Source organism: Oryctolagus cuniculus, chromosome 6 (assembly GCF_964237555.1).
Source record: "Oryctolagus cuniculus chromosome 6, mOryCun1.1, whole genome shotgun sequence".
Taxonomy (NCBI): domain Eukaryota; kingdom Metazoa; phylum Chordata; class Mammalia; order Lagomorpha; family Leporidae; genus Oryctolagus; species Oryctolagus cuniculus.
The window spans coordinates 103,127,032-103,141,004 of NC_091437.1; the positions used below are offsets into that span (position 1 = coordinate 103,127,032).

Here is a 13,973-nt window from a genome sequence, read left to right on the forward strand (position 1 = left end):
ATATAGTAAGCAATGTTTTCATATGATTATATAAATGAATTTTTGTTGAATATTAGTTATTAATTAGGAAAAACACAAGGTGTTCATTGTTTACATTCTCCAGTCACTTCCTCTGCGTGTCCTTGTAGAGTTGATGTGGGAGGAGGCAGGAGAAGTAGAGGATTAGAAGATAATTATTTTATTTTATGGATGACTTCATATACTTTTAACCTGAGAGTTGGTGAAGATTGCTTTTCTCCTTCTGAGAATGTCTGTGGGCAATTTAGTCCATCACAAATGAGTACCATTCTATAACACTGTTGCTCATTACCCAATATTATTCCTTGTTTGCATTGCCATCATTTTTGTTGCTCAAGCTTTCAACCAGTGTAGGGCATAAAGATGGATGTGGATAATGAATGCCACCATGTTGCTCTCCTGCTGCTCTCTCAGGGTGTGCCAGACACCAATGCACTCTCCCTGGCTTAGTCTCAGAGGGCATATATCACCAACTTTCTCCAGGCCTGCTCAGAAGATGTGATGGTTCATTTTGTGTGTAACCTGGGTGGGGTTAAGTGCTGCCTAACTAGTTGGAAACACAAAAGTTCAGCGTATGTCTGTAAAATGTTTCCAGTAGAAATTAACGTTTGAATCCATACAACCAGATAAAGAAGATGATGAGGCATTGTGGGCAGATATCACCGAATCCATTTGGGGTTCAAACAGGAAAACAAGTAAATAAATAAGTAAGCAAAGGAAAGGTGAATTTGTTTTTTCTCATCTTCAGCTGGGACATACATTTCCTCTCACCCTCAGGCATAGGAGCTCCTGGTTCTCAGGCTGTTGGACTTACACTAGATTAAAATACGAGTTTTCCTGTTTCTTCAGTTTCCGGGTAACATATTGTCTGATTTTTCCATAATTGTGCTTGCCAAATTTCATATTAAATTTTGTCTTTCATGTGCAATGTCCTATTAGCTTTGTTTCTCTGTAGAATCCTGCCCAATAAAAAAATGCATTAAGATAAATGATACATTGTCCTCAATTGCCCCCAACTTTGAAGAGGAAAGTAATAGCATTATACATCCAAAAATGGGCCTTTCCACTTCTCACTTTCACTTACCACCTGTTATCTCTCTGATCTGGTCAGGACTCCAAGAATTGCAAAATTCATTATTGTCCTCTTAATAAATTCCTCATTTCAAGTTTGTAACCCACAGAATCTTTAATTTTTCCCATATAACAATTTTTGTGGAGATGTGAAAGAGGTGAAAATTTAGGTTGGAAAGTATTCAGAAGCTAAACTGAAATATTGGCCAAATTTCTAAGAAGTGGAAATATATTATCAAAGAAAATCTTACCAGACCGAAAAAGAAAATAAAAGGAATTTCATTCATTGAGGTGAGGCGCAGTCAGTAAGCTGGGAAGCCAGATCTCTTTCCCTCCTTCTTCAACTCCTTGCCCATGAGTATCCTGCAAAGAAAGAATTGTACATGTAGATCATATTTTAAAAAATCTTTCCTGGAACCCACATGGCATACAACCAGAATGTTTAATATAAGACAACTGATTCAAGTCTGTGTTCAGGAGACAATGAAAACTATGAGAACAGTTAGGGAACAAGAAAGTGGTTGTGGAGAAGATAGAAGTATGGAAGTATGGAAGGATTTGAGAGGATAATATATATACTTATAGAGTGAGAAAAATCACACAGATTTCATTGACCTCAATGTGCCAGACTGGACAAGAAACATCATTTTTTTATATGGATAAGAAAAATCTTCTGTTTGCATATTAGACTAAGAGCTTCTAAGGAAAGCAAGTAGAGATGTTACATTTGCATTTGGAGTCCTTGAGCTCTGTGACTTGCTGACTATCATGAAAAGTTCACATATGGAATTTTACACTTTAGTTAAGTGAGATTCCTGAAATCAAATGTGTTGATGGCCTTGCTCTTGGAAGGACATTGAATCGTTTATGATTTTAATTTTAATTAATGGATTTTTAATCACCACAGACATCTTTATATTTAAAAAATGGTAGTTTTGGGGCTGGCAATGTGGTGCAGCGGATTAACTGCAGCCTACAAAGCCAGCATCCCTGCTAATGTGCCTGGGAAAGCAGTGGAAGATGGCCCAAGTGCTTGAGTGCTGTCACCCATGTGGGAAACCCACATGGAGTTCCAGGCTCCTGGCTTTGGCTATTATAGCCAGCTGGGGAGTGAATCAGTGTATGGAAGACCTCGTTCTCTCTCTCTCTCTCTTTCTCTCTCTCTCTCTGTCCCTCTCTTCGTCTCATCTCTCCCTTTCTCTAATTTTGCCTTTCAAATAACTAAAAACAAAACCTTTAACAAATTGACAATTCCTCTGTTGCAGAAATTGCTGAATTGTATTATGGGTGGTGATTTGGCATGAATATTGGTCAAGGTACTGAAGCACCTGATAAGTGGTTAATTTCTGATTTATGTAGTTTTCAATATTGTGACTGTACAATCTTTTTCTTTCCTGTTTGAGTTTAAGCTGAAATACCCATATTTTCATGTGTCTGAATGTAAACTTTTCCTATTGTCTCAGTTCATCTGTATATATCACTGTGTACAAAAAGACAGAAATAAAGAAATCTGTAACAACACTAAAGAAAAGGTAACTTATTTTTTTTTTTTTGACAGACAGAATGGACAGTGAGAGAGAGAGAGACAGAGAGGAAGGTCTTCCTTTTCCGTTGGTTCACCCCTAATGGCCGCTGCGGCTGGCACACTGCGGCCGGTGCACCGCACTGATCCGATGGCAGGAGCCAGGTGCTTCTCCTGGTCTCTCATGCGGGTGCAGGGCCCAAGCACTTGGGCCATCCTCCACTGCACTCCCGGGCCACAGCAGAGAGCTGGACTGGAAGAGGAGCAACAGGGACAGAATCCGGTGCCCCAACCAGGACTAGAACCCAGGATGCAGGTGCTACAGGTGGAGGATTAACCTATTGAGCCGTGGCGCCGGCAAGGTAACTTTATTGTGTGAGGTTTTAGTTGTCAACAGGTGACACTATTTTGGCCCAGTTTTACATGATGGAAATGTGGGACTTACCTTTGACTCCTCATAATGTCTAACCATCTAATCACATTTCTTTACTGACGATTTTACTGCATCTGCCTCTGCCTAAAACCTGTCCATTTCATCTTTTGGATAGAGTGTAAAATTTTCAGTGTGGTGAATATAGCCCTTTGTTTTCTGACCTTGATCAACCAGTAGAGCAAAATCTTTTGTCATTTTTCCTATTATAGTTTCTTGTCTTTTTTGTAAAAAAATTATTTATGGGGTCAGTACTATGGCATAGTGGGTAAATCCTCCACCTGCAATACTGGACTCACATATGGGAGCTGGTTCAAGTTCTGGTTGCTCCACATCTGATCCAGCTCCTTGCTAATGGCCTGGAAAAAGCAGCAAAAGATGTCCTAGTGTTTGGGACCCTACCATCCACATATGAAGCGCCAGGCTTCAGCGTGGCCCAGCTCTGGCCGTTGCAGCCATCTGCAAGGTGAACCAGTGGACAGAAAATATCTCTTTCTCTCTCCTCCCCTCCCTTCCTCCCTCTGTGTCATGCTTGTATTTGAAAGGCAGAGTGATGGAGAAGAGAGTAAAAGAGGAGAGGAGAGCCTAAGAGAGGTAAGGAGAGGAGAGAAGAGGAGAGGAGGGGGAAGGGGAAGGGAGACAGAGAAGGCAAGACAGGAGGGGAGGGGAAGGGAGGAGTGGGGAGGGGAGGGGAGGGGAGAGGGGAGGAGAAGGATGGAGACAGAGAGAGAGAGAGAGAGAGAGACTCCATCTACTGGTTTATTCCTCAAATGGCCACAATGGCCAGAACTGGGCCAGGCTGAAGCCAGGAGATAGGAACACCATCTGAATCCCCCACATAGTTTATAGGAATTCAAGCACTTGGGACATTATCTGCTATTTTTCCAGCTATATTAGCAAGAAGCTGGATCAGAATCAGAGCAGCTGGGGTTTGAACAAAGATTCTTATATGGGATGCTAACCTCATATGCAGCAACTTAACTCACATAACAGCACAGCAGCCCTGATTACATATTATTTTCTATATACAATGAACAACTTCTAATTCCTCAGATTTAGATTATTGGGCCATTTATTTGTATCTAGAATGCATTGGTTCATTTTTTGTTCCCAGAAACATTTTATTTAAGGAATACAAACTCCATACATTTCATAAATGCAACTTTAGTAGGGAAAATATCCATTTTATAATAAACTTTGATTGTCGCTCCCCGTCTTCGTGGAGGAACGACACAGGACCCTGCGCTGTTCTTTCGTCTGCTCGGCCCTCCCCGGGTTTGCTGCTGGTTCTTCCCGGGTTCACTACCGTCCCTTCCACCTCCGTGGAAGGGCGGTTCCCCCTGGCCACTTTCCCCACTTCCACGGGGGAGCGGCACACTGCCAGCCGGCTCTCTCGGGGGCTGCACAGGTGTTCCTTCAGATAGATGTTCCTCTTAGATGTTCCTGGTGCATGTTGTCTCTCTCCTCCTTTATAGTCCTCTTCCACCAATCCCAACTCTGCTACCCACAAGCCGAGTACGCTGCTCTCCTCCAATCAGGAGCAGGTCCTACAGTTTATTGGTTGAACTGGAGGCAGCCGTGTAGAAGCTGTTTCCCTTCTCAGCGCCATATTGTGGGAGAGCAGATGCATAGAATAAGTCTTAATTCCAGTAACTTAGTCTAGTCCGAGTTGCTCCCAGTTGCTCCCCACATTTGATCAAGCTTTTACATTTTTACTCTAATAATGTTTCTATTCTATTTCAATTTCTAATACATTATTAATTGTTACCAACATATAATAGGTACTTGCTTGCCCCTAAATATTGTCATCTTTAAAATAGCATTTTAGAGATATATAGTAATAATTTTACTTGCAAAGGTACTTTAAAATATTTTTGAATGTGGAAGACATATATAATGAAAAATGTATGTAGGGATTTTAAATAATTTTTCATCACAATAAACATATTTTAATTTTTTCATACCTCATATGTGTGTGTGCACATGTGTGTAGATCACATGCATAAGATTAAATTTTTTGGACTATGTTAAAAAGGTAACAAAAAGGCAATCCTAAAAAAATGGCCCTAAGGTTAATAAAATATTTAATCCAATGCATCCGAATTTAATTATGTTATTTTTAATATTTGAGAAAATTGTAATATTTCAAAAGATAATGAACATCAAATTACAATATAAAATTAACAATTTTATACTAAGCCTTTAAATATGGCATGCATTTTATACTTAGAACATATGTCAAGTTAGACTGGTTAAATTTAAATGCTCAAAACTCACATGTGCCTGATGGCTTCCATACAGAATAGCTTCATAATATGAATTGGCCAACTTGGGTTCACTAGTTCACTGATCAAATCCATCCCTATGTCTTTATGACTTGGAAGATAACCAGGATATTTACATTTTTAACTGGATAAAAAAATCAGAAGAGGAATAATCCTTATCTGAAAATGAAAGGCAATTCAAATTTATGCATGTCCAAATAAAGAATTATTGAAGCACAACTATGACCATTCACTTGTACATTTTCTTTGGCAAATTTCTTGGCAAAAGCAAAAGAAACAATTAGTTGTGATACTTTGCATGGCCCACAAAAGGTTAAAATATTTACCATCTGGCCCTTTACAGAAAGTATGTGCTGAGATCTGGTGTGAGGCATTGGGTCTTCTAGACTGATCATGGCTTGGTTATCTTGCTAGCATCCAGCACATGTCTGACACACAGAATTCTCAGTAATTTCAAAATAGCATATGCTTTACAAATTCAAGGAAAAAAGCATTTTCTGAACAATGACAATCCAAAACCACACCCTCTCTATCCAGAGATCACATCTCCTTTTTTCCCAGTCACAAATGCTGTGTTAAAACATCCTCAAGAGCATAAAATTCCAATCCAGATCTATTTGGTTCAATTTCCAGCTTTGACTCATACGGAATTTTGTGCAATTTACTAGTTCCCTCTAACTCTAGTTCAATGTAACTGAACTGGATGAAATAGTGTTTATCTCATAGAATTATTGCAATATTTAAATTAAATACTGTATAAAATAATTTAGTATAGTTACTGAAGCATCATTATATTTCAATAATGATAGTTCTTGCTGCAACATAGATCCAAAGTTTTCCTAACTTGGTTTATTCTTTCTAGCAGTTTTATCAGCGATTTTGAAGAAAGTAATACTTTGGTATGGTTAGTAAAACTACATATCAGTATTTGTTCATTTTAACAAATTTTAGCAAACATATCTATCATTGTTGATACATTACTAGCATATTCTAATTACATGAGGATCGTAAATAAATACAAGTAATACTCCGTCTAGTTAGGATGAAGAGTATCTTCAGCGGCAAAAAGTATACATGTAAAAGGGACAGAGAAGGAAAATTACTTAGAAAACTTTGACATTTTGAAAACCAGAAATACACATGCTTAGCTAATATACTACATAGCTCAGTCCAGATCCAAAAAACTTTTTTTTTTAAAATAACACTATAAATTTAAAATTTATTTAAATATTTAAATTATAATTTCAATAATTTAAATTTTATAAATTTCAATGAATGCTGTTGAAATGTTATAATATTATATTTAATATTTTGAATGTATTTAAGTCACACTGTTCCAAACACTTCTCTTGTTGAAGTATTAACTTTGCTGAAAATAATTCTTTAGACAGTTATGTTTAATTTAGATTTTATGACTCCTCAGAGTGAAGAGAGGAAGAGTGTTGTAATTTTCTGGACATGGAGAATAATTTGCTATGGTAAACTGGATAAATGCTTGTGTTACCTCATGAGACTAGGATAGAAAAAGTAGCTGGATCTACTCTGCTGAGAGGCTGAGGTCTCCACAGTCTTTCAGAATCAGTGACCTTAGAGAAAAATTGAATTGCTGAGGTAGAACAATCCTTATTCATCTTTATCTCTCACGTACTGCCTTTGAAATCAACTGGAGCTGCAGACTTGGAAGCAGCACAAAGAAGAAGGCTGGAAATAAAAATATGGCCTAGGATTTGTGATGCTGAAGTGATTCAGACTCATCTCTCCAATAGCTGCAGTTCTGAAATATGCTAGACTTATCACTGATATATTGCTGTTCATAGCCTTCTAATTCATTTTCCAGAAGTAATCCTGTCCAGCTCTGCCATTACTCTCTGGCATAGAGCTTACGCTTTGGCTACATTTGAAATAATTCATTAAGTTCATAATACCTGATTTTATCAAATTATGCAGATAGAGGAAGTGTCCAAGCCTTCTTTGTGGGCAAAATCATAGTGGTTAAACACTCCCCTGATTTGTAGTGCTCATATGGGATGTAAAGCATGCCTCCAACCTGCCAAACATTTCATTTCCTTCGTTTAAGCAATTTCTATGATTTGACATATTTCTGCGTGACTAAAACTGAACATATAACAAAACACACTTATTTTTTCTTATGTGTAAAACTAGTATTTTAAAAGTTATGTTCTTAGGGTCTGTTCAATTTTATGGATGCACTGCACCTGTTAGGGTTGTCTCCCCTAGAGAAAATATGTGTGACACCTACTTATTTGTATTATATTAATACATATATATAATTTTGTTTTATATTCATAAATACTTCCTCTTCAATTATGAGGATTTTGTTTTTATCATTTCAAAAAAGTAAGAAAGCACTTATATGTCCTGGTAAAATATATAAAGAATCTAGTTCAAGATAATCACCACTTGCTAATATTTCAGTGGACTCATATTGATCATTGCTGAAATAATATGTTGATATCAATATTTTTCTTAACTTGTAACACTATTCTCATCTTTGTTAGGTTTATGCTGTGTGTCAAAATAGATCTAAATTTAGAACAATTATTTTAATGAAATGACCACCAATTTTGATGATGAAATTATATTGCCCTTGGATTCATTGGGTTCCTTGATTTTCCCCCTGGAAAAATGTTTTGCTAGATTTAAATGAAATAAGCTAAATATAAATGAGAAAAGCAAAAAGACAAAAATGCAAATTCTAACATTAATATTATAATACTAATAATACCTGGTGAGTGTTATACTTTTGTGAATAATTTCAGGCTAAAAAATATTCTGGTTCTCATAAAAATCATTATCCAGACTAATATTTTATGTAAGTGGGTAATTGTTAATAATTTTCAGTGGAAAACAATGCTATCATTCGGTTTCTTCAAAATCTAATTGCACATTGAGAAGCCTCTTATTTTAAGTCAAACTACTATCACTCATCATGAAGGAACAAAGATGTGTCCAAATTTTGAAAAAAACATGGGTGTCCCAAAGCTCAGATAATGAATTTTAGCTCTCTCTGGAGAAAAGCCTTTCCTGTATATAGTCTGGCAGTATTCCAAGATTTCTTTTTAAAAGTAACTCCATATGTGTACTGAAAATAAGCTAGTGATGTTTTAAATCAACTGGAAAGAGAGACTGTTCTTTTCAATATTTTTTTCCTGAGCATAACTTTGAAGTGCAGCATTTGGGGATTATGAAGGTTTGGGTTACCTGCTGAATGCAGGCATGGAAAATTATTTGAAAGTACCCTTTTAAAAATGTTCTTTAAGCTATGAAATATCACCTGTGGTTAAGAGGAGGTATGCAATTCAAAGCATTTTTTCAGCCTAAAGAGAAAGAGTTAATTTTAAATTGAGATTATATTTTCCAAGTTTTCTATGGCTACAAGATCATAATCAAAAGTTTGCGGTTCACTTATTTTAAAGGCAGGAGGTGATGAGGATGAGTAAATACTATTAAAGTGAAGGAAATATGGGTAAATTTGTAAAGAGTTGGGTATTGTGAGCAAAAATGAAGCAAAGACCACAGTTTACCATATTCTAATGATTGTTTCACAGCAGGCTCTTTAAGGGATTTCAGTTTCAAATAAATTCAACTCATCTCTCTTTTTCTGTAACCCGTTCTGAATTTATTTGATGTATCCAAATGCTTAAAATTGTATATATAATGTAGATGTGTGTATGTGTGTGTGTGTGTGTGTGTGTATCCCACCGGTAATACTTTTCCTAGGGAAAAGTTACAGGCACTTCCAAATTTGTATCGCGTAAATGCCCTTTGCCTAAGGTACAACAGATAGAAATGCTAATGTTGGATATTGTGAAGTAGTATTTTGAAAAGCTTTGCATGTTTATATAATTAAATATTGTATTTTGTAAAATAATGTATTATTGCCAAGTATGAAGATGGTTTCATATTCTTTTCAACAGCAATATATCAATAATTTAAATAAATCAACATTTTTGACACTTATCAAATAAATGATATTTATACTAAAAACCATGCTTCATTGAAAATATAAAAAAAAGAAGTCAGAAATTCATTCCACAATTAAATCATCATTTATAAATATGTAAATGATTTTAAATTTTAAGTATAAATATGGTATGACTTATAGAAAAACTATTACTTTCAATACTATATATATTTAAATCAGGAAATATTTGCCACCTATGCCTACTTTGTGGCAGGCACAATTCAAAGGAGCCAAGAAAATAATTTCTGAAGTGTTTTATTAATAAATAGAATAAGAGTTCATTGGAGTGGATGTCATACATGTCTAAAGGCAGAATGTCCCTATCTAACATACAAACATTGTTTCTGTTGGATTCTGCTATGGTTTGAATATGATTTGTCCCCTAAACATGTCCAGGAGTTTCATTATGAATGTACTTTAATGATATTAAGAAGGTGAAAACTTTATCAAAACTATGGTGTTTAAAGGTAGGGAATGTGATTAGCTTAAATTAAGTTATCCAGGTAGTTTTATATGGGGTGGGGGGCAGAGAGAGAGAGAGAGCCCAGAAGTATGTACACACTTTTTGTGTCTCTTGCCTGGGGACTCTGTCAACAAGAACTCAATCACCAGATATAGGCCCCTAGACTTGGACCTCCAGAACCATGAAACAAAATAAATCTCCCTTCTTTGCCAAGTTAGCTAACACAAGAACTTGGCTATAGTTATGAAAAGCTGACTGGTACAAGTCCAGTGAACAGTCAAGAGAGCTATGTCTTAGCAGTTTCATAAACAAGGTTTGGGATAGTTATAGGAGGTGTCCAAATGATAATATAGGCAAGATCAGCCAAGACCTTGACCCCAGTCAAGAACGTTGAAATTTAATTAGAGTGAGCCAGAAGATTTTGTGCAAAACTCATAATGTGGACTTGATTTCAGGAGATTACTGATACTTTGAGAACAGACTGGAAGTGGGAAAGGTTAGTGATTCCAAAACAATTTGGAAGTCGTTACAACAGTTAGGAATGAGTTGGTGATTTCAAGAATACTGGATTGTGACAGTGGTAATGGTTGAGGTGTGAAGATGTGATTGAGGGGCAGGTATTGGGCCTCTTCTTTGACACAGGACACAATCATAAGGCCTGTATTGCCCATTGGATGCCTTGGTTTGATTCTTGGCTCCAGTTTCCTGCTAATGCAGACCCTAGGAGGCAGTATTGATGGTTAAAGTAATGGTGGTGCAGTCCATTGAGTTTTGGATTCCCTCAGGCTGATCTTGCTCAGCCTCAGTTGTTGCAAGCATTTGGGGGAGCCAATCAGAAGATGAAAGATTCTCTCTCTTTCCTTCTCAAGCAAATAGATAGCTAAAAAAAACAAACAAACAAGAAGTGGTTGTATACTCAATCTTTAGTATTTTAGAAATAGAACTAGTGGAGATTAATTATCAATTTGATGTGAAATATAGGAGAGAATGGCTCACTAGGCTAATCCTCCGCCTGTGGCGCCAGCACCCCAAGTTCTAGTCCCAGTCGAGGCGCCGGATTCTGTCTTAGTCATTCCTCTTCCAGTCCAGCTCTCTGCTGTGGCCCAGGGAAGGCAGTGGAGGATGGCCCAAGTGCTTGGGCCCTGCACCTACGTGGGAGACCAGGAGGAAGCACCTGGCTCCTGGCTTCAGATTGGCATAGCGCACCAGCCATAGCAGCAATTTGGTGGGTGAACCTTTCTCTCTGTCTCTCTCTCTCACTGTCTAACTCTGCCTGTCAAAAAAAAAAAAAAAAAAAAAAAAAAAAAGAAAAGAAAAGAAAAAAGAAATATAGGAGAGAAAGAAGTATCAAGGATGGAAGGAGACAACACAGAAATATGTGACTGCCATTGACTGATGGAGCAGGTTTTGGAAATACAAATCTGGAATTCTGATTTGGACATGCAAGTTCAGCGTGACAATCAGACATCCATGTTCAGGTGTCTGGTAAACAATTGTTTACACAAGAATGGAATTAATGTGGAAATCTAGAGTTGACATATAAACTTGAGAGCTATTAGAATATAACCATCAGACTGGATGAGATCATATCTTGAATGAATGTACACAGAGGTAAATTAATGTACAATTACTTATTACAAAGTTAAATAACCTTTTTGATATTTTGCATATATATTTGTATCTTAATAGACAAAAGTGAATAATTCAATCTCATGAATAGAAGAGCAAGACATTGACAAGCAAAGAAAAAGGAAAACTGATAGAATTTCTACAAATACTCTAGAGAACACTTTATTACTTTGTGCTATTGAAAATGTATATGCCCTGTGACATAAAATGTGTACTTGTGCGGTTATCATAAAGCAATGTTATAAATAATTTTTATCATATATCCTCCAAAATACTTATACCAGAACTTTAAAAAATACTGTAATCAGTATCTATCAGAAGAGAATTTGAGGAATATAGGTTAGCATATCTGAAAGAAGTAATATTGTTATACAGTTGTCAACTATAAAACAAGTTCTCTATATAGTTTATATAGTAAACTACTTCTCAAAATAGTTACTTTCGCAGACATAATGTTAAGTCAACACATAAATTGTATAATATATTATACAGATTTAAAATAAAAGGAAATTTAATTTATTGGAAAATATATGTCCCAAAATATAAAAAAAATCTAATATCACAATTAATTATAAATATTGCTACTGGGGGATATGATTGGAGAGAGAAACATAAATGAGTACAGTATTATGTGTATTGACTTATTTCCCAAATATATAAAATGATCTGACCCTTTTATGATAGAATATTTGTATTTCTTATCTTTATGTAAGCTATCCTCCGTACTGATGTATTTTATCTCTTTAAAGAGGTTATGTGTGTGCATGTGACTGTTTGCATGTGTGTGAAAATTGAATTAACAACTCTTCCAGATTTTGAGTCACAATGAGTTGAATTACTACTACAACAATTAAAACAATTGTAAAACACTGGGATCTTAGAAAATAATTTTTCTAAATACTATCATTTACTTTTCTTAGTGTTTTTCTTCTGTTGGTTTCTCATAGTCAAATTTAAATTCATAGCATCACCCAACTCAAAATGAAAAGGGAAAAACAAACAGGCAAATCTTAAAAGGAAAATATGCCCACAGCTTCTAGTTTGGAAACTGAAATAGACATCATGGGGAGAAAATTCGCAAACAGCAGATGTTGTGGTTCACTTTTCAATTGTTAATATTAAACAAGAACACCTCTGAGATTCCACATCCTGTGTTTATGGATTATAGTTGAAACGATAAAAAGGTATATCCTGATACTTCTAAATATTTTATGATACAAGACATTTATGATGGAGATTCACTTCACTCACAAGATGTTAGGTTTTACTCTAGTATTCTATTTATTTTATCTTGGAAGAAAACTATTCCTTTAGTCTGTACTGAATAAGATGGCAAATAATGAACAATGTGGTAACACAGAGTAATTTTGTGATTAAATTATTTCATCTTCAGAGAAGTAAATGTTAAATCCAATTTTGAAATTTAGGTTATTTTTAGTATTGCACATATAATAAATGAGTGCAATTAGTAAACACATGCAATAATCTTCAGATTTAGTAATTTCAATCAAATATTAGCAATGAGAACACATTCTATTTTACAAAGGTAGGTTGTTAATAATATAGTTTAAACATTTTAAGTAGAGTAACAAAATTAAAGTTGCCAAGAACATGTCTCAAATTGTATATTTTTCCATATTTACATAAACGATTGCTTCTGAAGCTCCTGTTTTTAATTTTTCTTAACTATATTGCAAATACCTGCTTTTGATTCTATGGGTTTGAAAACGTAAAAGTGTTTTGTTAAGTGACTTCTCTTATACCCAAGACAAAATTACTTGCAGGGCATTTGCTGAGAATATCAGCTTTGGCATCAGAATGCCTGGATTTGAGTTTACTCTCTAGTTTTCCTCACCTTTAAAGTGAGCTGATTTGTTTCCTGAGTATTCAATGAGGCAATAGATAAAGCTATTTAGTGTTTGACAGCTGGTAAGCACATAGATCTCAACTATCCACAGTTTGAATTTTTACTATTTTTGTTGTAGTAAAGAAACTAGTTTCGTGAATGGTCTTTGGTGAGAAGCATTCATGTTGAATCATATGTGACACATTCTCCTCACTTAACAATTATTGAGAAAAGTCCCTCCCAAATTAAAATCTGTCACAATTTTAATTCGTGTAAGAACAGAGACCAAAAACGTTTAATAAATTCTCTAAAGTCTTTGATTTTCTCAATAGCTTCACCTCTGCAGTCCCACTTTGCTCTTTTAGAATCATCTACCACATTGGCACTGTAGGATTCTCTTGTACAAACACAACACTTCTTACTAGTGAGCTCCTATTCACTTATTTATTCTTGTTTTTAAATTAAGATTTATTTATTTCTTGAAAATCACTACACAGAGAGAAGGGGAGAGACAGAGATGTTCCATCTTCTGGTTCATTCCCCAGATGGCTGCAATGGCCAGGCCTAAGCCAGGAGCCAGGAGCTTCATCTGGGTCTGCAGGAGCCCAAGCATGCAGGCCATATCTGATGCTTTTCCCAGGCCATTAGCAGGGGAAAGTGGAGCAGCAGAGTCTCAAACCAGCCCATACAAAAGATGCATATGATTTTAACTACTACGCATGAT

General features: G+C 35.8%; 1 long non-coding RNA gene across 3 annotated transcripts in view; it reads left to right on the forward strand.

Annotated features, from left to right (window-relative positions):
* LOC127490586 (uncharacterized) overlaps nt 1-13,973 on the forward strand; it is a 249,604-nt gene that overhangs the window by 62,866 nt on the left and 172,765 nt on the right. The window lies entirely within an intron of this gene.